At 39.3% G+C, this 22,671-nt stretch overlaps 1 long non-coding RNA gene across 9 annotated transcripts in view; it reads right to left on the bottom strand.

The window, feature by feature from the left end:
• Positions 1–884: 884 nt before the first annotated feature.
• LOC116242308 (uncharacterized) overlaps positions 885–22,671 on the bottom strand; it is a 346,694-nt gene continuing 324,907 nt past the window's right edge. For 7 of the 9 annotated variants that reach the window (XR_016471817.1, XR_016471810.1, XR_016471811.1 and 4 more), the window contains one exon: positions 885–21,516. This is a non-coding gene — a long non-coding RNA (uncharacterized LOC116242308). The remainder of the gene's footprint in view (positions 21,517–22,671) is intronic. The other 2 variants (XR_016471816.1, XR_016471813.1) reach the window with 2 other exon arrangements.

The raw sequence follows: 22,671 nt of genomic DNA, 5'->3' as shown, positions 1-22,671 counted from the left end.
ATAAACTTGTATACAGGGGCTTCACAGTTTTCCTTTATGCCTGTTGAGCTGATTGCACATGAGTGGAAGAAAAATTCTATGGCAGTCTGGAGATAGCAAGTCACAGAAAAGGAACCTCTGCTAGGCCCATGAAATCTATTAAAGGACACTCAAAAGACAGGTCAAAAGTTAACCCATCAGTTCTGAGGTTTTCTTCCATTTTCTTTCTTCCTTTATTTGATTTTGTTCCTTCTTTCTTCTTTCCTTTATCTCTTCCTTCCTTCCTTCTTTTTCCTTTCCTTCTTTTCTTTCCCAGAATCAGTAAGGTTGGAAAAGATCTCTAAGATTGTCTAGTCCAACTGTCCACCTACCATCAACATTGCCTACCAAATCTTGTGAGGAAAGCTGAGGGAATGGAATTGTTTAGCCTAGAGAAGAGGAGGCTCAGGGGAGACCTGTACAACTGAAAGGACATTGTGGCAAGCTGATCAGCCTCTTCTCTCATGTAATGGTGATAGGATGAGAGAGAACAACTTCCAGGTGCACCAGGTAGGTTTTGGTTGATTATTAGAAAAAAAATTATTCTCTGAAATAGTGGCCATGCATTGAAACAGGCTGCTCAAGGAGGTGATGAAGTCACCATCCCATTTTCTTCCTTCTTTTTCCCCACTAGACTTCACTGCTCTTCACCTTGATGCAAATGAGCTCTAAAGATATGAAGTGACCCAGACTACCTCCTTGGTCAGTATAGAGGGTGTTTATTCATCTTCATGACAAATGTGCTTCAGCAGCTTCATTATTAGAAAAGAGAAAAGGTGTACTTGGCACTCCTGGGGCATTCACATCATATATAATTCTCTTATTACTGTTGGCCTTAAAATACCTTAGTATGACAAGATCTGAGCCAGTGTCATCCTTTTTTATTTAAATTTAATTTACACAAAATAATGTTCTTCTTGCTCCATTTCTTCCCATTCCCTTTATTTTCCTCCCTTGTTCATTTTTCTGTATCACTTCAAAGTTAGTTCCTTTACCAATGTCATTCCTTCCACAGTCCCACACTTCACCTCTATAAAGCACAGAAAAAAAGTTATCCATTCATTCTCTATGTCCATGCCCTTTTCAGCTATTTGTTCCAGTTAGAATTAAGACTTTGCAAATTGAGTAGCACTGTCATTTAGCAGATGCCATTCAAGGCTTTCAGAGGCAGGCAAAAGTTTTTGGTTTCCACTGTTTATTTTCTTTCAGCTTCACTGTTACCTCAGCTGGTGCTATATCCTTCTAGCATGAACATCCTGAGTACACATCATGAGACTTTTTTTCCCTGTCTGTTTCTGGTAACTGTTTTTCATAGACACTGATGTCCTCTCTTCAACTGGCTCTCAAGTTGTGAGAGCAAGTTGTGACTCTAATATGTAGGACAGTGGTATGTGGTTTAATTCCTGTAGACCCATACTCAAGTACCACAGCCTGTGATAGTGAATGGTTGGTGAAAGCTATGGAAAGCTATGTTAAATTTTACATACCCTCAAAGAGCAGCTGTGACCAGCTGAATTGTTCTGCTTCAACATAGCTGAGCAGCTGCCTCTCTGCTCTTTTAATTTTTGTGAAGACTAATTATTTCATTTTTTTTCTTAGTTAAACAATACGTTCTTTCCCACTCAATAGCTGCCTTTCTCTGCTTGGAGAATAATACTTGCTCTCACAGATCCAACAGGTGTATTCAAGGTGTCACAGCAAAGTCTTCATCGGGCTCTGGCCACCTCGAAGCAAGGCCTTTTTCTTGGAACTCTGAGCACAAACAGCTGGAGGCAGAGAGTGATGTGATAGTTTTAGGTGTCCTTAAATTCCTCTCAGAGGTGAGCGTGCCAGCAATTTGCCCTTTACCAGCCACATCAATGAGATCTTTGCAGCACTGTTTGGAGCTCTGAAAATCTCACTGCACAAAAATTATAGACTTCACAATAAAAATTCACAGATTTCTGACAGAAACATAACTGGCTCTTATAAAGGTAACATACACCCCTAGAATGTCATAGGAAAGAAATTCACATCTTGAAGTTCAGGTGATGAGGCAGCCATACATGACTGTTGTTAGCTGTAAAAAAAAAAAAAAGTTAGTGATGAAACTATGCAGCTAATGTATTAATGCCTATGTATATGGCTGATTATGTATTATTAGTACAATTAAGGAATATTGCCAATGGAGTACAATGTTATGACAGTGTAATGTTCTCTGAACTGCTCTCTTGGCAGATATAAAAAATAAATGAAAAATCTGGAGAGAGAAAGAACATGAATTGCACAATGGATGAATTTGGCCCACCTTCCTCTCTAGCATAACACAGTTGGCTCTGGATTGCAATACTCGATCACTTGCTTATACTGCCATATCATCTATTTTATATCTGTCTGTAGTCCCAGTTGCCATAGCTTACAGTGTCACAGTCCAAAAGTGAAAAACTTGGACTTTGCTGACATTAACATGGATGGTTACTTTTTTCTCCTCTGCAAAAGGTCTTGGCTCCCTAAAACAGTAATTAAGAGCAGTGGAAACACCTCAATGTGGGTTTTGTTGCAGCCCCTCCTGAATTATCATGCCTAAAAATGAATCATGCATTAGTCAACTGCTGAACTGGTTTAAATGACCAGAGCTCCCAAAGGCACTCAATACCACGTGAAACTCTTATTGTGACTCAGCAGAGCCCCTCAGGCTTCTACAAGAAGAGCCACTCCTGTGAAACCAGGCTGAGTCTGAGCCCCTGAAGGTAAGCAAACACAGCTGGACAAAGTTGATTTTTTGCAAGTCTGTGCCCAGATGTTTGAGGGGGTGGCAGCTCTGAAGATGCTGTGAGCAAAGGTAAAAGGAAATAAAGAATAATTGCTTTGCAGACTTTCTAATCCCAACATGTCCAAATCTAGGGTAAATCAATCACTACGGGAAAAACACCATGGCTCAGAACTAAGCTCATTTACACCAACTACTAATCTGGCTGTTAAAATCTCTGCATTCCGAAAATTGGTTTTTCTTAACCAGAACAATTTATGCAGACAGGTGACTACATCAGGCTGTAGGAGAGTAGCAATGAACCCCTACTGGCTTCTAACAACAGCATTATGTTAATAGTTATTGAATGAGGAGAAAATAAGCTAAGAGGAAGCAAGTGAGGAAAATTTAGGGGAAAGTGGCCGAGTTTAGTGAGTCACATCATTAAAATGCTGCAAGAGAAAGTGATCATCTGCAGGTCACAAACACATTTAGCCGAACTCCTAACTGGAGAGAAGTTAAGCAGTTTCCCTCCTCTTCCGTGCTTAGACACACAAGGGGAATTTCTTTAAAAGTATAAAGTTACATTTGAGCGAGTTCAAGCTAAAAATCTAACCCAAGGCCTTGCTTAGCTACAGTTACATTTTGTAGCAACTTAACAATGATATAGTCTTCTGGATAATTATTTTATTTGTATAAGGATATTTTAAGCTCTAAAGAAACATAAAAAAAAAAGCAGAAAAATTCACTTTTCAGGATCGTCAATTACTGAGGATATGTAGGTTTTCAGATCTGCTTTCCTCCCTGTTCTTATTTGTTTTATTTATAGTGTGCAATTCTAGAAGTTTGTAATATACACCACAGCATGGCTGGAAGAGACTGTTGCTACAGAATTCAGTGCTGTTACTATCCAATGGACATAAGTAATACTTATAGTCCGGAAGTGGTTGTGGTGATGCATATTCAGAAAAGTTAGAGGCACCAGGAGTGAGAGGAAAGGACAGAAAAATGAATCAGACCTGTTGCTACGGAAGACTGCATCAGGCATACATATAGGTCCCCATTGGCTTATTTGGCAGTATGTTACTGAGAAGCATAAGCTACAGGTTACAGAGATCTTTGTACACAGTTGGTCCTCTCATGTTTTTCAGATCCAGCTCGTAGGCTTCTACAAGGATCCCAAGCCAATGGAAGGAAATCTTTCTGTTGGCTGTCCAAATGTTGCTCCATAGTCTCCTTGGCTATAGATCTTAAAACTACAAAGCAAAAGCATTATGTACATAATCTAAATAACATGCAAAGGCTTTTATCAAGTAAAAGTTTTGTTCTATTTCATCTTTTAAATGTAGTATTGGGATCCTGAGTGGGTTAAGCTGCCACTAACTCATACAATTGGGCCAGTAAGACCAGTACTGTTAGTTCAAATCATTTATCCCATGGCATTTGTAACACAATGGAAAGCACAATGATGACAGCAGAGCAGCAAGATCCCAGGCCACAGCAAGTGAAGATCTGCACAAACACAACAGCAGTGGGTGTAGAAATAAGAGAAAGAAGCTACTTACCTTCAGAAGGCCTGTAAGATCCTCAGGTAGGCAGGAATTCTTGGATTCCTGATGCCCTGATGCTCTTGTCTCCATTGCCAACCCTTAAATGAAGACTCGGAAGAGGTGGGTGCTGGATCCAAGCCTTCCAGTCACTCAGGTGCATTGCTTGCACCAAAGCTCCCTGCCTTCCTACCAGGTGCTCAATCACTGGTTCAAGCTGTGACTCAGCATTTCCATTACAGCATTTTAGGGAAAATCCCCTTCAGAAGCTCTTTTCCCTTCTCCCTTCTCCCTTTTCTTTTCTCCCTTTTCCCTTTTCCTCTCTTTTCCTCCTCTGTACTCTGGTCTCCATGAACACCTTTCATCTTCCTTACATGTTCTGCAGATTCTTCTAAGATAATGGTTCACATTTTTCTTTTTGAGTGTGTGCATACAGGAGCTCATCAAGATTTATGGTGTGGTCCTTGTTGACCTTTTCCACGGCTCTCTACTATGCCAGATCAATACACTCATACAAGAAAATAATAACCTATTCTTTCTGGACAGGAACTCCACGCTGGTGATCAGGTTCCTATCACACTGCTTATTCGCACATTAAATACACACCAGTGACACTAGTACTTCAGTGCAAGAATCATTTCAAGAATGTACAGATTTCTGTGGTAGTCTTGAGGAGCTGGAGGGAGGTGGGCCTGCAGCATGAGCCCAAACATGACTTAAGATGTTTTACTTGTTGGAATTTCTTGCCTTTAAACACAGCCTCAACTGTCCAGAGAAGCCATTTCACACACCTGATAAAGCAGAAGTCGAAGAAGAGAGGTAGGCTCTGATAGCTCTTAAATAGTCATCACTCTTTCACTCTGGATAGGAAACCTGAACGGATGACAAAGAAATCCTAAATTCTGACCATCCTATTCCTAGACCATTCTGTTGCCTTTGAATAGAAAGCCCTCCCAGAAGGTAAGGTGGCAACTGATCACAAAGTATCCCTTGTGGTAGCACAGAGAAAGCAGAGAAGGCACACCAGACTGTGACTCTGGCTGGTTATGCTGGGAGAGCACAGTTCAGGATAAAACTAGTTGCCATTCTGCAGAATGTAGACCTATGGTCTTCTACAGGACGGGCATGTTCTCAAAAGTTGCCTCCAACTGTGGGGATCACAACTCTGGCGAAAGCCTGAAGCATATCTTAGAATCCGTGTCTGACTTTTTTTTTTTTTTTTTAAATAGTGTCCAAAGACATCATCACTGAACAACAAGACTTTGCCTATACATTCATAACTGCGCTGGAACCAGTAGAGTCTCTTGTGCGGGATCAAGTTTGCCAAATCAGACTCCAAATCTTCTGTGTTGTCATAACTGAAGTCTATCTACGCATCAAGGTATTTCTCCACTGTTAAAAGTCAGCTTCCCTTTCTCTCTCTGCAATTAGATGGGAATGATCAGTCTTCCTGATTGCTCTTTAAAAGCTGCACGGATCAAAAATACTCAAACTGTTAGAAAAATTGCACGTCCTTTGGAACAAAAATGAGAAGTTCTGAAGCTTACAGTCAACTGATGTGAAAGCAGACTATTTTAAAGAGTTTTATTTGCAGCTGCCTATAAGAAATAAGTAAGAAATCTTGGGGAATTGGAAGAGAGATGATCCAGAAAAAGAAGAGAAAGATGCTAAGCAAATACTTTTTCACCCCTCACCTATGAGAAAAAGACTGACAGAAATAATTTCAAAATTTCTAACAAATAGGGAGAGTGTTTATAAAGTGTGTTTAAACAGAGCCTTCTTCCATCTCCATGATCATTGTGGATGTATTTTAGCTGGTGAGGTGCTTTAATCCAAGCTTTATGTCATGATGAAATCACATTGGACTCCATGGGGCACATCTGTACTACTCAGTGGTACAAAGACTCAGGCTTCCTGCTGAAAAGTTGTCAACATGCTATGAAAAACTAACTAATTGAACTCTCTAAAACAGAACTATTATCTCTGCCTGGGACAGCTGCATACTGTGCTTCGGATAAAAGACAGTAGAGAGATTTCCCAGGTTATTTGATGAGCTTCTTGAAAAGTTTTGGGGAAGTATCACTGGGATATAACACTCCATGGACTGGGCTACTTACAGACCTAAGTGCTGATAAGAAGAAGTTGACATTGCTAAAGAGCTGCTTTACAAAATGATGGAAGGCAATATGTAGCAACACAGGTAAATGATTGCAAGCATTCAGAATCTGGCTAGGTGAAATTAGCTAACAAAGCCAGTGCTGGGCTGATAGCCATGGGAAAAAGACATTTTTCTGGACCACACACTGTGTGCCAATGGCAACAACGATAAAAGGATCCTGTCATAGCCAAGCACCTGCCACAGATTAAAAATATGGTTTTCAATCATTTTTAGGAAATTAACATTCAAAATGAGGTAGCTGGACTACACATTATTGAAAACTCAAACACAATGATGACCCAAATGAAAATATGTGTGATCATGAAAGCAGTATTGAGGGAGAGAAATCTGCCATGGTGGCATCTTTCGGAACCTGCTGGTGTTCTAATGATTGATCTGAATGTTTAGAAAACATGATTTTTAACCTTAGTTTTGCATTATAAATATGAACTGAAGTCTGCGAAAGCCAGTGAGAGCATTTCCAGGTCATTCATACCATAGAGGTTAGCTTTGGGAGCCTAAGAAGAGAAGGAAGGAAGAGCTATTTGTAGATGACATCTTCCTTTTCACTGTGCTAGGGAAAAGAAAACGCAGTCAGGGAATGTCCTACTCCAAATTCTTTACATGACTTTCCATGCTCATTTTAGCGAAGATGGCTTTCTCAAAGGCCCTACTAACATTCCCTTTCTGGAGTAGCTGATGATATGACATCAAGAACTGACTAGTGAGAATCAGTGCACCATGCAGCAGAGCTGAGATTGTTACCCAAGAAAAACATCAGCTTTCTCCTTTATGACAGAATTATTTACAGCTGAAGAGCTCATTTTAGTTGTATTTTTTCTGTAAAGCAGATAATATTCAATCACCTGCTGAGTTATAGTTTAAAATACGGTTAAGTCTTCATTATGCAGGGTGGTGAACTCAATTCTCTTGTGTAAAGGAGTTGAACACCGATTGACTACAGTGAGCACAGTTCAGACAATACTGGAAAATGTTTTCATTTAATAAGAATTGAAAAGTGATTAAATACTTGACTGTTACAATGCATTCACATGAGTTCATATCATGCTGCATTTTCCCATTGCAAATACTTGTTTTATAAATTATCTCAACTGGAATAACACAGGAACAGCTCAGATGTGTCATATGAGGTTAACTTTTCATATTTATTTTCAAAATGCTTTTAACCAGCCTACTCATTTTATTTCAGAAATTACAGGTAGGATATGTGCTTTCTCAATAAGCATTTCATAAAGACCTTTACTCTCAGGGTTTCAGTGAATATTATTTTAGCGGGGAACAGTGAGATATCAGTGCAGCTCACTGCTATCGAAGGATTAAGATATTTTTCCTTCACATGGAATCCTTCTCTTCCAATGAGCCTTCATACCATCACTATTGATGACCAATATATGGCTTTAGGAAAAAAATATGTATCTAAATACTTAGATCCCTTGCTATCTCTTATAGATCCAGTATTATGCAAGGTGAATAACTGAATGTTACATTTCAAGATATTAGGCTAGATCCTGGCAGGGTAAGATGTCTAGTGTCAAAATTCAGCCCTATTCAGTATTGGGCTGTCTAAGACTTGAATTTGCTAAGCAGTGCTGACAGGTCAGTTATCAGCTCTAGGTTTCCCCACCTATCATTTGGATTGTTCTTAAGGAGAACTATTTCATTACAAACGAGGAGAAGTTTCAGACACTGAGGTCTACTGGAGCTAAATGTTATTTTGCTTGTTCCTGAATCCATGTTTCTTTACTTTCTTTTTGAACTGTGTCAGAGCTTCCTGCACCAATTCTACACCCTGGGGGATTCCTGCAGCGTACAATGCTTGAGCCTGTACCACATTTGCAGAAGTCTCTACACCACCTTCTGAGGATGAATACATGGCAAACAAAGCCCTGTGAACAATGTGTAGAGTTGGTTCAGCAGTAAAAAAAAAAAAAAAAAAAAAAAAAAAAAAAAAAAAAAAAGAATACAGAAATTACCTGTATGTAGACTGTTAGAAACAAATGTGGAATAAAATGTTAGTATTATCTGAGTAACTCTGCTCTGCAGAAATTCTGTCTGAATTGAGAACTTGAATTTGAACTGAGAAAACTTTGGTGGAATGAGACTTTAATATCTGGTCTGATTAGAAGGGCACATATAAAATGAGCAGCTGGCTCTGGTGATTTTATTTGTAATTTCATGGATAGCATTAGCCAGAAAATGTCAGAGGAAGTTCCATATTTTCTTCATCTGTGTATTTTGCCTCAGGCTGCATCTATGGAAGTGATCACTAGTGTATACGCAATTAATTTTTTAAGGTTCAACAATTTGCAATAGAAGAGAAAAAAACCTGTGCTCTCAAGAGGCACTAGGATAGCAGAAAAATGACTGACAGAAAGACAACTCTTATCCTGGTACTGCAATACAATTGCTAGCAGTCTCAAAACTACATAGGGAAGTTTTTGTCAACAAAATGCCAAAGCAGTGTCTTCTGGGACAAAAACACATTATTCATGTAGCCAAAAATCTATTTTCTGTTAATTTGTAAACATGGGTAACCAAAACAGAGCTCTCTAGGTTATCCTGTTTTGAAAAAGAAAACTTCAGATTGGAAATTTTTAATTAATTGAAAGAGAACAAGTTATATGGACTTTATCTCAACATTGATCAGGCCAAACAAGTGAAGAGATGGTACATACTTGTCCACATGATCTCTACATCTTCAACAGAGGCATAAATTAGTTTGGCTTGTGGTCTCGGCTAGAATGTTTAGTATGTCTGCTTCCCATTTTTAAGAGTTACTTGGATATCTGAGAACTTCAATCCCTCTGAACTTTGGACATGGAGCCAGAGATATCAGGGGTATCTGGTTAAGACAGGTCTTTCCCTGTTTGCATCACTGATGTCTATCTGATATGGAGGGACATTAATTCCTGTGAGGGAGAAAGCATGCTTCTGACAACTTGATCACTGCCCTGACCCTTTCCAGGGTATGGCTGGCTCTTTGGGCTGCCAGGGCATGCTGCTAGCTCACATTCAACTTTGCCATCAGCCAAAACCCCAGGTCGCTTTCTATGGGGTTGCTCTCCAGCCTCTCATCCCCCAGTCTGTACATATAGCCAGAACTGTCCTGCTCCAGATGCAGAATCTGGCACTTGCTCTTGCTGAACTTCATGCAGTTGGTGATTGCTCAGTCCTTTAATTTCTCAAGATCTCTCTGCAAGGCTTCTCTGCCCTCAGGGGAGTCAACAGCTCCTCCTGTACGCAAAGAAAGCCATTTTGTTAGCACTCAAGCTTTTAAAAAGTCTTAGTGCTCCAGATAAATAATAAAATATTTAGAAAGCTCTGGCTGAAAACTAGGGGTGAGGGAAAAGAGAAAGAGAAGAATATCAGCATGATAGGACTTGAAAGACTTTTCAAGTTAAGAAATATTATTTCCTTCTGGGACCCAGAAGGTGAAAAACAAGAGAAAAAGAGATATTTTAACTTCAGATTATGCAGGCACTGGGGATCATGGTAATTAGTTCCTCTAGTGCAGAAATGTAAAATCTCCTAGCTGGAACTCAGACATACTGTCTCACAACTTAGGGGAGATTAAGTATTGTTTTAATACTTTAAGTCACACAGAGAAGCCAGGTGGACAGAATATAATTACTTATAGGATATCAAAGATAGTTATCTACATCTGAAAAGCATTATGATGCTCTCTTTAATAGCTGTGAATAGATAGGATCTTGTTTTTCATCTGCAACATGGATTTCAAATATATTCATAACTTTTTCCATTGTACTGTATACACTTGGTAAGGGCAATTTTGGAATGAAGATTGAAATTTCAGGGATAGCTCTTGCTGTCATGCAAAAAAGTAATTTCTAAACTGTGGAGGAGATCATCCTTTAATATCTCAAGACAGGAGCCCTCAAAACCTGATGCATAAATCTTGCTCTCACTTTGTTTTAAGGGATCTATACTGGATCGTCTTATGCATGCCTCCTGCATCAATACAAGACTGAATTTTGTTGTACCTAAATCATCCTTAAAGAATTTTATTTGTTCTGATTTCTTACTGAAATGGCTTTTCGTGTAGCAGAAAGTATGATAAAATCAGGATCAGGATCATGATTATTAGGTGAAAATGTGCATAGAGCCTGTCTTGGCTTGGCACAGTCACATGAAATGAGGCACAGCGTAAGCAGTCCTTTTCCTCAGATTTTGAAATCTGAACAGGAAATATCTTTACTGACCTTTATTTATTTCTCAGGTCTCCATTTCACATGGTTGAAAAGCACTGTCTAGGAGAGAGAACTGAACTTAAAAACTACTCAGATGGCCATGTGCCTGTAGATACCCACACGAGTACTTTGGACAGTGAACTAAGTGGTGACTGTGATACTTATGAAAGAAATGGGAGCAGGCAAGGAGAGTCTGAAAAGATGAACTGTTCTGAAATTCTGGAAACAGGATTCCACCTCCACAAATCTAAGTACAAACTAGTGATGGATCTAATTAGCAAAAGCTTGGTAGTATCTGAGGTTGAATAGAACAGGGCTCTGTGAAATCCAGTAGGAGTTTAGCATTATGAATTCTGCATTAAAATTATTGATGGAGATAGAAATATTTAAAATGGAAAGCTGCTTCATGTTGGAGTACGTGGAAAACTGGAACTGGATTTTAAAGTCATTCATTCATTGTTATTTTGTTTATATACATTTACCACTTAAAAATTTTCTTGTGAGAAAACTCCACCTATCATTTCAAAAGTGGGCAAAAAACTTCCTTGTCTATGCTGATCCTTATAGAAGATCCCATTCCATGTGGCATTTAAGTATATCTGTAACTGTTTAGCTAGATAAGGACTGCAGCTTTCATGTTCTTTGCAAATATCATATTCTACGCATGAGCTTACTTTTTGTGATTCATTCCCTCTGTAAAAATAAATTACAAGCCTTCAGATGGGATTTATTCTGGATTTCAGAGATAAATGTGTGCACATATTTATAGATTAGGTTTGTATATGTCTCTGCATTTATATATTCACATTATTGATCAAACCGTATTGTTTGTTGCCTGTTGACAATTCCAGTCAAATGCAAGAGTTTGGTTTTGTCCAGAAATCTCTTGAGCAAAAGTGATACTATATGTGCCCTACCTGAAAAAATGCATAACAGAAGAAATCCTTTCTATCAGCTTTGGGATCTTCCTATTGTTTAATAAAGTACAGGACATTAAATTATTGTTTTCAACAGCTTCAGGACTGTTTTTCATTTTGCTGGTCTTCATTTTGCAAAGGTTTTCTTTCTCTGACTACTAAATTATCCTTTGGTTTGTGGAAGAAATGCATAATGTGTATAAAATGTTGCAATGGAATTCTTGAAAAGCTACTCTCAAATTATTTATATCCTTTCATCTGGAGCTAAGGCATGAACTAATTTTGCTTCTCTTCCTTGACCAACGAGGTCAGCATCCTTCGATCTTAAGAGAAAACCAATAAATTGTGCTTACTTTAAATTCATGGTTGACAAGATGCAGTGATGTGGAGTCAAATAAATACACCCTGCAGGTTTTCCTGCAGTTATTGTATCTGCCATTTAGCTGTTCTGGGTTGGGCAGAGTGACCTGGAGTAACAACTGCGTATCAGAAAGTTGCAGGTCCTCTTTTGCTTCACTTTATGTGGTGCTTATCCTTTTGTATGTGTGGAAGCAGATTGTTATATTCTCTGCTGTCCTACATGAGCTCACTTCCCTTTAGTGATGTGGGATTTAAGGCATGATTTTTTTTTTAAGTGGTGGATGAAATGACTCTGCTTGTTTATACAGAGCTAATTGCCAAGCACTACATGTCCTGCTTCCACCAAGCTGACGGACAAAAGCTGGTCCAGAGGCCAGCACAGCTTTATGGTAGCAACCTTGCCAGAGAGCCTACTTTCAGCCTCTCAGCTCCTCTGCCCAGGCAGCAGAGAAGGACCTCATTCCTGGTTCATAGGCATATCGACTGGAAAGCACCCCGTGGCTCTCCCCTCCACACCAACTCCCTTGACTTCAGCAGGTTTGAAAACGAGTGAAGTATGCGCACAAGAGAGAGCCCCTAAAAAAAAACCTGGGTGTGCAGAACACATAGACGAGGCATTTAACTGAAGATGAGTTGTAACAGGCACTGCTTCAAACCTCAAAAGCTATGTATTTAGCTTAAGTTAGCTGTAACCGTAACGATCCGAACAGTGCTGTGGAATATAATTCATTCCACCATCTTCTTCTACTTCTATGGGAGCAGGTTGAGGACATACACTGAGTGATAAAAACCTAGTGTGTGACTTGATAGCCTCATCCACTTGTAGTGAGAGCAATACACAGGGCTAGACTCATATAGTAGTATTTCTTACCTCGCTGCTACACGTACAAATGTATATAGCAAGTGCTGAGCAGTGGAGAGTGTATGCGATCCCAAGTGAAGTAGCTGTGTCATATCAGTGCTCTGACAGAGCAAGAACAGGAAAGATATGTTTAAAAACAAAATCTACATCATTAAGCTTCGACAACATATTCTTAGGATTAACCAGGTTCTAGTCATTCATTTACAGGCATAAATGCACATCTACCACTACTTTCACAGTGCAGCAGGCATAGGGTTATGAGTCATAACAGTATATGTTCTTCTCCTGGTAAGACCAGTCTTGAATTGGAAGGACAATGCAGCAAAGTCACAGGATGAGTTCTTATCTAAAAATATGTCCTGTGCTCTGAATTTAGTCAGGACACAAGCAAAGACAAGTGAGTCAAATATACAGTGTATGAAAAACCAGTTCAATTGCCAAGTGTAAACTGTGAGTAATGTCCTATCTGTTATCAGTTGATTCACTTAGAGAACTTTCTCTTTGTTTAAAAACCACCGTGACTGTCCCAGCTAATATCAGAGCAATGGCATTTTTCCTGATGACCTTAGATTTGGTTTGATAAGCTCTTCCATCACAGACAGCAACTGTGGAACAGCAGCCAAACTTGGGCACAGCTTTATGAAAAAGCAGACATCAGCATCAATATTCCAATCTTGTTTCACTTGCTCACAGTAGGATCCATAAATTGATCTTAATCATCTTTAACTGCAAAATACATTTTGACAGTGGCTTGTGTCCAACTTTGGAAGCTACTCAATTTCTGCCATTTTGGAATCTATCACTTAGATATCCTAACCTGAATTTTGATAGCAGAGAAAAGACCCCTGCTAAAGGAAAGACAGATAATTGATGCAAATAAGTCTTAGCAGCAGCAAAGATATCTTCATGACTTGTGTGTGTGGCACAGGCAGCGAGGACAGGTTGGGAAATTGTATGCATCTGCCTCAACTAAGAAACAAACTTCCACCAAAGGTGGCTCTGTATAGAGTTGCTCAAATTGTGTGTATGTCTGTCCAGAGCAGACAGCCAGCCCAAAGAGAGCTAGCTTTCACTGACTGGTGCATCAGAGAGCTCTGCTTCAAGGTGAGGGCAACTCTCCAGACCTTTGGAGAGATGTTGCATGATAAGGAAAATTGTGGCCAGGAAGCAGAGGCAGAAATGCGAAGAATGCCTCACAGCTATAGGGCTACAGGACAGTTTTAAAATGACCCAAGTTTGCCCACTCCCTCCCTAGGCTCCAACTGCTGCAGTACATTTTACCTGGGCTACGTGCAGAGCTCCGGTTTGACATGCTTCAAGAGTTCCCACATGGAGGAGAGGTAGAAAAGACAGAAGTGCAATATATTCACAGTGGAACATTAAAAGAGAAAAGCAAGGGGGTTTGATGTTGATGTCTCCAGGCAAGGGCAATAGATAATTTTGATGAGTGGTTGTAACCACACAGCAAAACTAAACTGTGATCAGTAATTTGATGGTATGGTGAGACGTTTTGTCTGTAGAGGAGAACTGGTGCCCACAATCATTTCATAAATAGAGACAAGCTTTGAAACCACTCAGGACATTTTGCAGATAGGCAGAGATTTAGTCAAAGACAAGGGTGGATCTTGGATTCACTTGGTGTGATTAAATGCAGGTTTGTGTATTATCTGTTGCAAAGAATATCTGTGGCTGTGAAAGATCACTGGTAGAGAGGCACATGAAATGTCAGTTGCTGCTTTCAGGGAGTTGAGCAAGATCTATTGCCTGGTGATAATTAACTATCTATCAATAAATGATAAGAACTCCAGAAAACCAACATGAGGAAGAAGTTGTTCAAAGGAGAAAAGCAAGTCATTAGAAGGAGCAAATGTACTGGAAAATTTACAGGAAATAGATAGCACATATGAAGGTGGTGGAAGGTGGGTAAGAAGATGTCAGAGCTGCAAGCATCTAGCTAGAGGCTAAAAAGTGAAAAAATGCTGAAAACTTCACAAATAGACTAAGTTCAGTGTGTTCCACTGACAAAACTTGACACAGAATTTGTCTCTACTGCATTTAATTGTCCAGCAGCAGGAATTTAAAAATATTTAAAAATAAGCTCGACAGAAAAAAAAAAAAAAAAAGCAAGAAAAAATGAATAAGTCAGTAAGTCAGTTTTCTACAGGTAGGTCAAACTCCAGTAGTCCTAATCTCATCCCCTGCCAGACACCTGCCCATCATGCTTCTCCAGTCAAGCAGGAGCACTTACTAGCATACAGATATACCTCCCCAGCCAAGCTGCTGCTCTTCCAAGTGACTAGTCCTCTATTAGTTGCTGGGAAACTTGGTGTTTCATTGGACTTTCTGCCTAATTTGCTTTAAAATTGTCCATACGTGCTTCTTATCTTCTGCATGATGCCTTAAGTGCCTTCACTGAGCATATTTTAGGCCCAATTACAGGGAATTACACTGAATTACACTGAATTACAATGCTGGATCAGAACACTATGTAGTGAGAAAAGTGGAAAAAAAACCCAACAAAACAACTATTGCTTTTCCCCAAAACAAACTGGGGCATGAGTAGAGTCATTGCATTGTCTGCACTGACTTCTCTTTCTTGGTGCTGCTAAATTCAGATGATGTGATCTGAGTTTCAGCAATAGCAGAGCTGCTTGCTGGTAGAGATGAGACAGCAAAGACGGAAGCGCAGGAAGGAGAGGCTTGGGGTGCCAGGGCTGACAGGATGCAGGATGTCTAAGTATTGCAGGTATTTTCCTGATTCTTTTGATTTTGTAGTCATTAGAAGCTGGTGGAAGTGACAAGGAAGTCATTAGAAGCAGTGGAATCACAGCTTTGATGTTTGTTAAGGATAAATTTCTAATCTCAGTGAGGATGAAGAAATGGCTGAAATAAGATACATATGCTGTCTAGCATAGAAATCGAAACGGAGCCTCATATCCAGACAGCAAGGTGCCTACTCTCAGCTATCCAGTTAGCAAATGATTGCAGGCTCTTTCTCATGTGAAGGCAATCATAAGGGACACGGAGGAATCACACTCATATAAACACAGAATCATAGAAATGTTTGAATGTGTAAGGGACCCTTAATAGTCTTCTAGACCAATTCTCCTGCAACAGACAGGGACATGTGCAGCTAGATCAGGTTGCTCAGAGCCTGGTGCAGCCTGATCTTGAGTGTCTCTAGGGACAGGGCATTCACCACCTCTTTGGGTGGGAGCAAAATTATTATTGATGAAGCAAATGGATGGAAGATTACTGGTGCAAGAAAAAAGCCTAATGGCAAACAAGACAGATCCTCAGAGAACTAGGCTTTATTAGTCTCACTGCTTGTAATGAAACTCACTTTCTGTTTCACTGTTAAGATATTTGGACTTTTCTAAGACATCTGTTTTTTGCAGGTTTGGGGATCAGTCATGGTTTTTAGGCCTGGCAAAAGTGGGAAGCAGCTCTCTACATTGTTTTAAAGACAAAGCATGGAAGAGCAACAGCAGAGACTATGAATGTGAAGAAAGAGGGAAAAAATCTTTAAGATGATCTACATGATGGCATTTTATTGACATCAGCAGAACCAGAGTTCTGGTGATAGCATTCGTGCTTATGCCAGCTACACAGATTATGTTATCAGAAATCACCACTCTTCCTGGTACTTCTCTAATTCTCAAGTATCAAAAGCATAAGGAAGGTTAATGCTTAAGGAAAAAAGGTAATGTGTTTCCTGTGAGTAATGGCTCACCTAGGGCTTTCCCCAGGGCTGGATTAGATTAAATCTTTTGCTTTTCTCTTCCATGGAAGCTCACTTGTTGTCTGAGCACTGGCAGTTACAACGCAGGGCCTCTTCCAGCCCCGCTTTGTAGGGGAGCCAGCAATGCCTTCCTGCGGTCCAGCCTTCGGGCTACCATTTCCAGTGTGCAGCTTTACACTCCTCTTGCCTTGTTCTTTCACATGCAGTTTTCTTGAAATAGGCCTGATAATGCTAATAGTACTACAAAACCTCATTCTTGCTTTTCCTCATGTCCTCTGTCCATGCAAGGCCACCTCATTCGCAGCGGTGGTAGCATGGCCTGCTTGCTGCAGCTCTCTGGGAATTTCCAAGGCAAAAACCACGCTGCCTAATGTCAGCTGAGGCTTCAGGACTGCCTGTGCTTAAAGAGGCCTCGGTATTGAAATGTGTATAACCTGCTTTTTACACTGTAGTAATGCAAGGTCTTCTGTGGCATTTGTTTGCTATCAGGTTTTAAATATGTGAGGTGAGGACACCGTGCAGTTAATTTCTATTCCCTGTACAAAGAGCCAGCTGAGTTCATCCCACACATGCCGATGAGAGACCAGCCTGAATCAAATTTGTTTTAGCTGTTAAATCACATTTTTCAATTGTTTAAATAGTTCAGACAGGATTTGCACAGTAACATTTTAGCTTTTTATAGCTGTCAAGAAGTAATACAAATAATTACTACGTTCCCTGGTGGGTTTTATCTGATTAAAGTGACATGTCTGCTTATGCAAGATATTTGAAAAGAGACATTCAATAAAGTCAGTAACATTTAATTTCCCTTCTCCTCCTCTTTTTCTTTTTTTAAGCTACACTTGGTATTTACTTTAATGTCATTTTTTGAGGTATGTTTGTTTGTTTGTTTTCTAAAGAGTTTACATAATGGAACAACTTAGCAGAATATTTCATAGACTTGCAATGAAATATTTCTTCACATTATAGCAAGGTACTAATGTACTTTGTCTGTGCTAAGCACTACCATGCCTGTCTGCCATGGCTGCTGCAGAAATACTGCTCGGGTTGAGGGGAGCCAAGATGGAAGCCAAAATTTTATAGAATCATAGAATCACAAGGTTGGAAACAACCTACAAGATCATCTAGTCCAACCGTCTTCTCATTACCACTGGTACCACAAGCTACTAAACCAGATCTTGCAGCTCCTCGACCAGACACCTCTTGAACACTGCCAGAGATGGCAACTCCACCACCTTTCTGGGCAGCCATTCCAGTGCCTGACCACTCTCTGAGAGAAAAAGTTCTTCCTTAAGTCTAACCTAAACCTCCTCTGGTACAACTTGCGGCCATTTCCCCAGGTCCTGTTTGTTGCCTGGGAGAAGAGGCCAAATCCCTCTTCACCACAACCTCCCTTTAGGAAGTTGTAAAGTGCCATGAGGTCTCCCCTGAGCCTCCTCTTCTCCAGACTCAACAATCCCAGCTCCCTCAGCCACTCCTCATAGGACTTGTGCTCCAGACCCCTCACCAGTTTCGTTGCCCTTCTCTGCTCCAGGGCCTCAATGTCTTTCCTGTAGTGAGGGGCCCAAAACTGAACACAGTACTCAAGGTGCGGCCTCACCAGTGCTGAGTTTCTCCAGATTCAAACAGGAACTCCTGAAGCAACTAGGAATTAATCTGGAAGATGCCTACAGTGCAATGACCTTGGTGCCTTACATAGCAGAAGCCTTTTGTAGGAGGTTTTACTGGTACAAAATCCCCTATGATTATGCATTCCTGATTACAACTTTTTACTGTTTCATCTGTTATCCATCTTAGTATGCAGAGATATTTCCTGCAGAAGTCTTGATGCTGTTCCAGATTTCAGGGCTTGGCTCAATGGCACACAGATGACAAAAGAAAAGAGTTTAAATTTCATTCTTATCTTTGATTCTTAACTCATTCAGACAACAAGTTTTCAGGTTCTGTAGTACAGGTTTTGCACCAGACTCTTGCAAGAAATATTAATTCAGCCATCTCTCTTAATAAGTCTCTAGGGCTTGTGTTCTTTAGAAGGTCAGATCAGGTTGCTACAATGGTATTTTTCACTGCATGATATAGGGATTTTTTAGGTTATGAAGATCAGGAACAAAACTGAGCCTATTAAAGTCTCAAGCAAGATGGAGCAGCTAAGAGCTCTATACTTGCTGTTAGTACTATCTGGTGTTTATATGCATGGCATAGCAAGTGCTGGCTAATATATCTTGTCTTAAACAAAAATGCAAATGGCAGGCTTTACGTCTGCTCTGGGGAGCCTTGAGTTACATGTTCCTTTACTAAGGGAAGCTTTGGCAAGGCCAGGCATATGACAGCCTGCATCTGGAGCCAGAAGAGATGGGAGCATCCTTGCTCTGTGCACAGGGCAGATGCCTGCAGTTCCAGTACTGATATTACTGGGTCCCTAGTGCTCCCTATCTCATGGCAGCTCTCAACATAGCCCTTGTCTTTTAGTGTGACTCTGCTCCTTTAAACTGATAGAAAATACTGCCTGGTTCTCATCTTCTCTACCCAGCTATTAAAATAGTCAGCAAATCCCCTGCTTCTTTTGTGCTTTATTTCCTTCTTTTTTATGGTTTCGGTTTAGATGTGACATTTCCCTTAGTTTTGAGAGACTGCTAAAGATATTTTGCTCCATTTTAAAGCTGTCAGTGGTCTGCGTGTAGATTTCTGTGCAGATTATGTGAGACGAGTGAGGTTACATGTTTTATAGTTTCTTTCTTCCCAAGCACTGCCCTGTGCTGTGAATCCTATAAGGCAACACATTGATATCTTGCTTGTAAAAATGATTCTATGAAATGCAGCTTCTTATATTACTTCATCGTTACTAATGTTCATTGATTTCTACTAAAAGTTCTTCACATGCCCTAAAACACTATATGGAAAGACACAAAAATCTACAGCAAAAATGAAAAACAATATTTCTTTTTATCAACACTGTATTTCTCTGAATCTGATTCTTGATTACACTGAGGCCATCTTAAGCTGTTCCAGAGAGTAAAAATAGCAAAAAACCTGCAAAGGAATTTTAGGTACAATTTGTTCCTTCTTTAAGAATGATATTTCCTGTCAGTGTAATAAGAAATGGTATTGGTTTCAATGAGAATCTTCCTCTACTCTTGCAGACGTTGAGGATATTTAGGAAAGGGCAAATAATGCTGAGGATATTCAGGAAAGGGCAAATACTGATTTATATGCTACTGGTTTTAAATCTGTACATCAAAATACAAAATATTTATCATTGGCCTATTCTAATAATTCTACACAACCAAAGGGAGAACACAGGAGAGCTTCAGAGCAGTGATAATAAGCAACCGCAGAAACATTTATCACTCCTGATGGCAAAGATTAAAAAAACTCACCATTTATTTCAAAGAGATAAGTATGACACCTTAACAATTCTGTCTTTTCCTTTCTGCACACATTTTCATTTCAAGCTCTGACAATATTAAGGAAGAAATTTATTGGAGTTCGTCACACAGCCTGAATTCTGTGGAACCAAGGTATTTATAATGATGCCGAAGTGACAGTGTCAACAATGATTTAAATCATTTAGTCACTATGATAAACATTGTGTTGTCCTAAAATTTAAGGGATGTACTGGAAACATAAGTCACTCCCAATACAAAAACAAAGTCAGTGGCAAATGGTTTGCATTCACAAAACCCATCATTACCCAAAATAAAAGATTGGATGAGAGGAACTAACAATGAAGTTGTAATATCCATAATACTCACGATATGTCATGAGCCAGTGAGATAAAGATAGATGTTCTGTGTGAACGCAGAACCTACTTTTACACCCAAAGAAGTCAGCACTGCATATGTCAGTGAATAGCTACAGCAGAATAGGATGAAGTACAGACAGGACATTTTCTGTCTTCCAGACAGCAACTGTTCTGATCATTATTTTTATTGATAAAGGTTTGATGTAGATTGAATCTTGATCAATTTGTCAGATGTAGCTTAGGGTAAACTGGAAAGAAAGATGTAGAAATGGAGAAAAAAAATTCAGATTTCTATTCACAACTTCTATACTTTATATACAGGTAGGAAGAGATGCAAGAGAATGAGGAAAGGGAGGAGATGTCGCTCAAATTGCCTGAAAGAGAATGAGCTAATAGAATTGAAAGTAATCAGGGAAACATGTAAGACAACAAAAATGTAAAAAAGAAAGGAACCTTGGAGATGATAGATTTAAATTCAGAAGTAATCTCTGGAGGATTAAATAAAAAAGACACTGGGAAAACAAAGCAATGAGACCTCCAACTCAATTTATAACATCCAAGAAGGTCCTTCTGGAGAACATCATATGAGGATCTGAGACAGTAGGAGAAAAGCACAGTGGTAAAGTGTCTTCAGAAACTTTAGAGACCTAATGGACATACTATCGTGTGCTCAGTCTGTGCAGCCTTCCTCTTGTTCTCACGTACCCAAACTCTCAAATTTCCTTCTTTCCTTACTAGCTAAGCTTTTCACTCAACACGTTTGAATGGTCTCTCAATCAAATCATGTTGCTCAGGCACCTCTCACCTGATCATAACACACTATACCAAAATCTTCCTACATAGAACGTCCTCACTACTATGATTCTTGTTTCTAATTTGTAATTTTTAAAAAGCGTTGATTTGCATACATTTCTGAATTGGTCATTTCTGTTCACCTTTTGAAGATGATCAAAAAAGTATTCATGCACTGAACAAGCTGTAGGAAATTTTGTTACCAAGATGTTTGTCAGAAAATTTCTCATCCTCCTACAAGATCCTTCCAAGCTCTCCAAGGCCAAAGTGTCTTAAGTATTTCCTCCCTTTCATCAAATTAGCAATTAAACTCACCTCACCTTGGAAAGGTAATTTTCCATCAATTTCATGTGCAGCTGCCCAAAGTGTGATAGAAAATGCCCTTCAGCAATTTTCATACTTCAGCCAGTTAGTTGCGGTTCTGGAAAAAAAAAAAAAAAGAAAGAAATTACCAGTGAAAAGGGTGATATAAAAAGCATTTATAAATGTACTTATAACATGGAGATGGATGTTGTAAGACTGAAAATAAGTAGTTATTTCCACCTAACTTTTTAGGTTGAAAAAGAGCAATTAAATACAGTTGAAAGGTGTTGTTGAATTTGGAATGAAGTCAGATTGGGCAGAAACAACATAAGAAAAACAAATATAAAGAAGTTATTCTGAGTGCATTTTCATTATGCTTGGGTGGATATACGTGTGCTTGCACAAGCCTGCAGTGTGTATTCACTGTCACACACATGTTTTCATGTAGTCTTGCTGCTGTAGTCTCAGCCTCCCTTGAAGAGAGGGATGACTGCATCAGTGGCACAGAAGAGGTTGTGAAGCAGTTTAGGTAGATGATCATGAGTCATGCTCAGTGGTTTAACAGAACTTTCTTCATCTTCCTCCAAATAAATAAAAACAAAATCATTTTCTAGACTGCAGCAGATCGGTAAGGTTGTATTTAGAAAAACTTACTATCAGTGGTTCAGCTCAGGTGAGTTGCCTTGGGAACATTAGAGAAGAGCCTTTTTGTTTTTGCATGACATAAATATGCCTTCTGCTTTAAGGGTATAGTCCTTTAAAGATTTACCCTATGGGAAGAACTTTAATAGAGAAGCATTCAATTCCTTTAAGTAGAACTGTATGCTACAGTAAGCAAAACAAATATAAAGTCGTCTGTTTTTAAAACCAAAACCATGGCTTTTGCAAAATTATTTTACTTATTAAGAAATTAGTTTAATCATTAAAAATTATTTGCTGTGTTGGGGAAAATGTGGCAGAAGATTATAAAGAGGACTTTTTTCAAACAAACAAACAAACAAACAGTGGACCATTCTATTTAAATTTCTCTCAGATGAAATGTTATAATTTTCATCTTTCAAAATATTGGTTAAATTTTGAGTGGACAGGCACAAAATGAAAATTCAGCTGTCAGCAAAAGCTCTTGTGGAGGAAGCAGTGAATGACAAAAACTCTCAAGCTTTCTTGTCCTATTTTTTGCCCTTTTTAAGTACCCAAGAAGAGCAACCAGAATAATCACAAAGTGAATCAGTTAGCAATGTTTGTCATCCCCCATCAGCAGGGTGTCAGATAT

The sequence above is a fragment of the Phasianus colchicus genome, chromosome 1 (assembly GCF_987193195.1).
Source record: "Phasianus colchicus chromosome 1, bPhaCol1.hap1.1, whole genome shotgun sequence".
Lineage (NCBI taxonomy): Eukaryota > Metazoa > Chordata > Aves > Galliformes > Phasianidae > Phasianus > Phasianus colchicus.
Note: the sequence above shows the minus strand (reverse complement) of the source record. Positions and strands in the feature narration are given on the sequence as shown.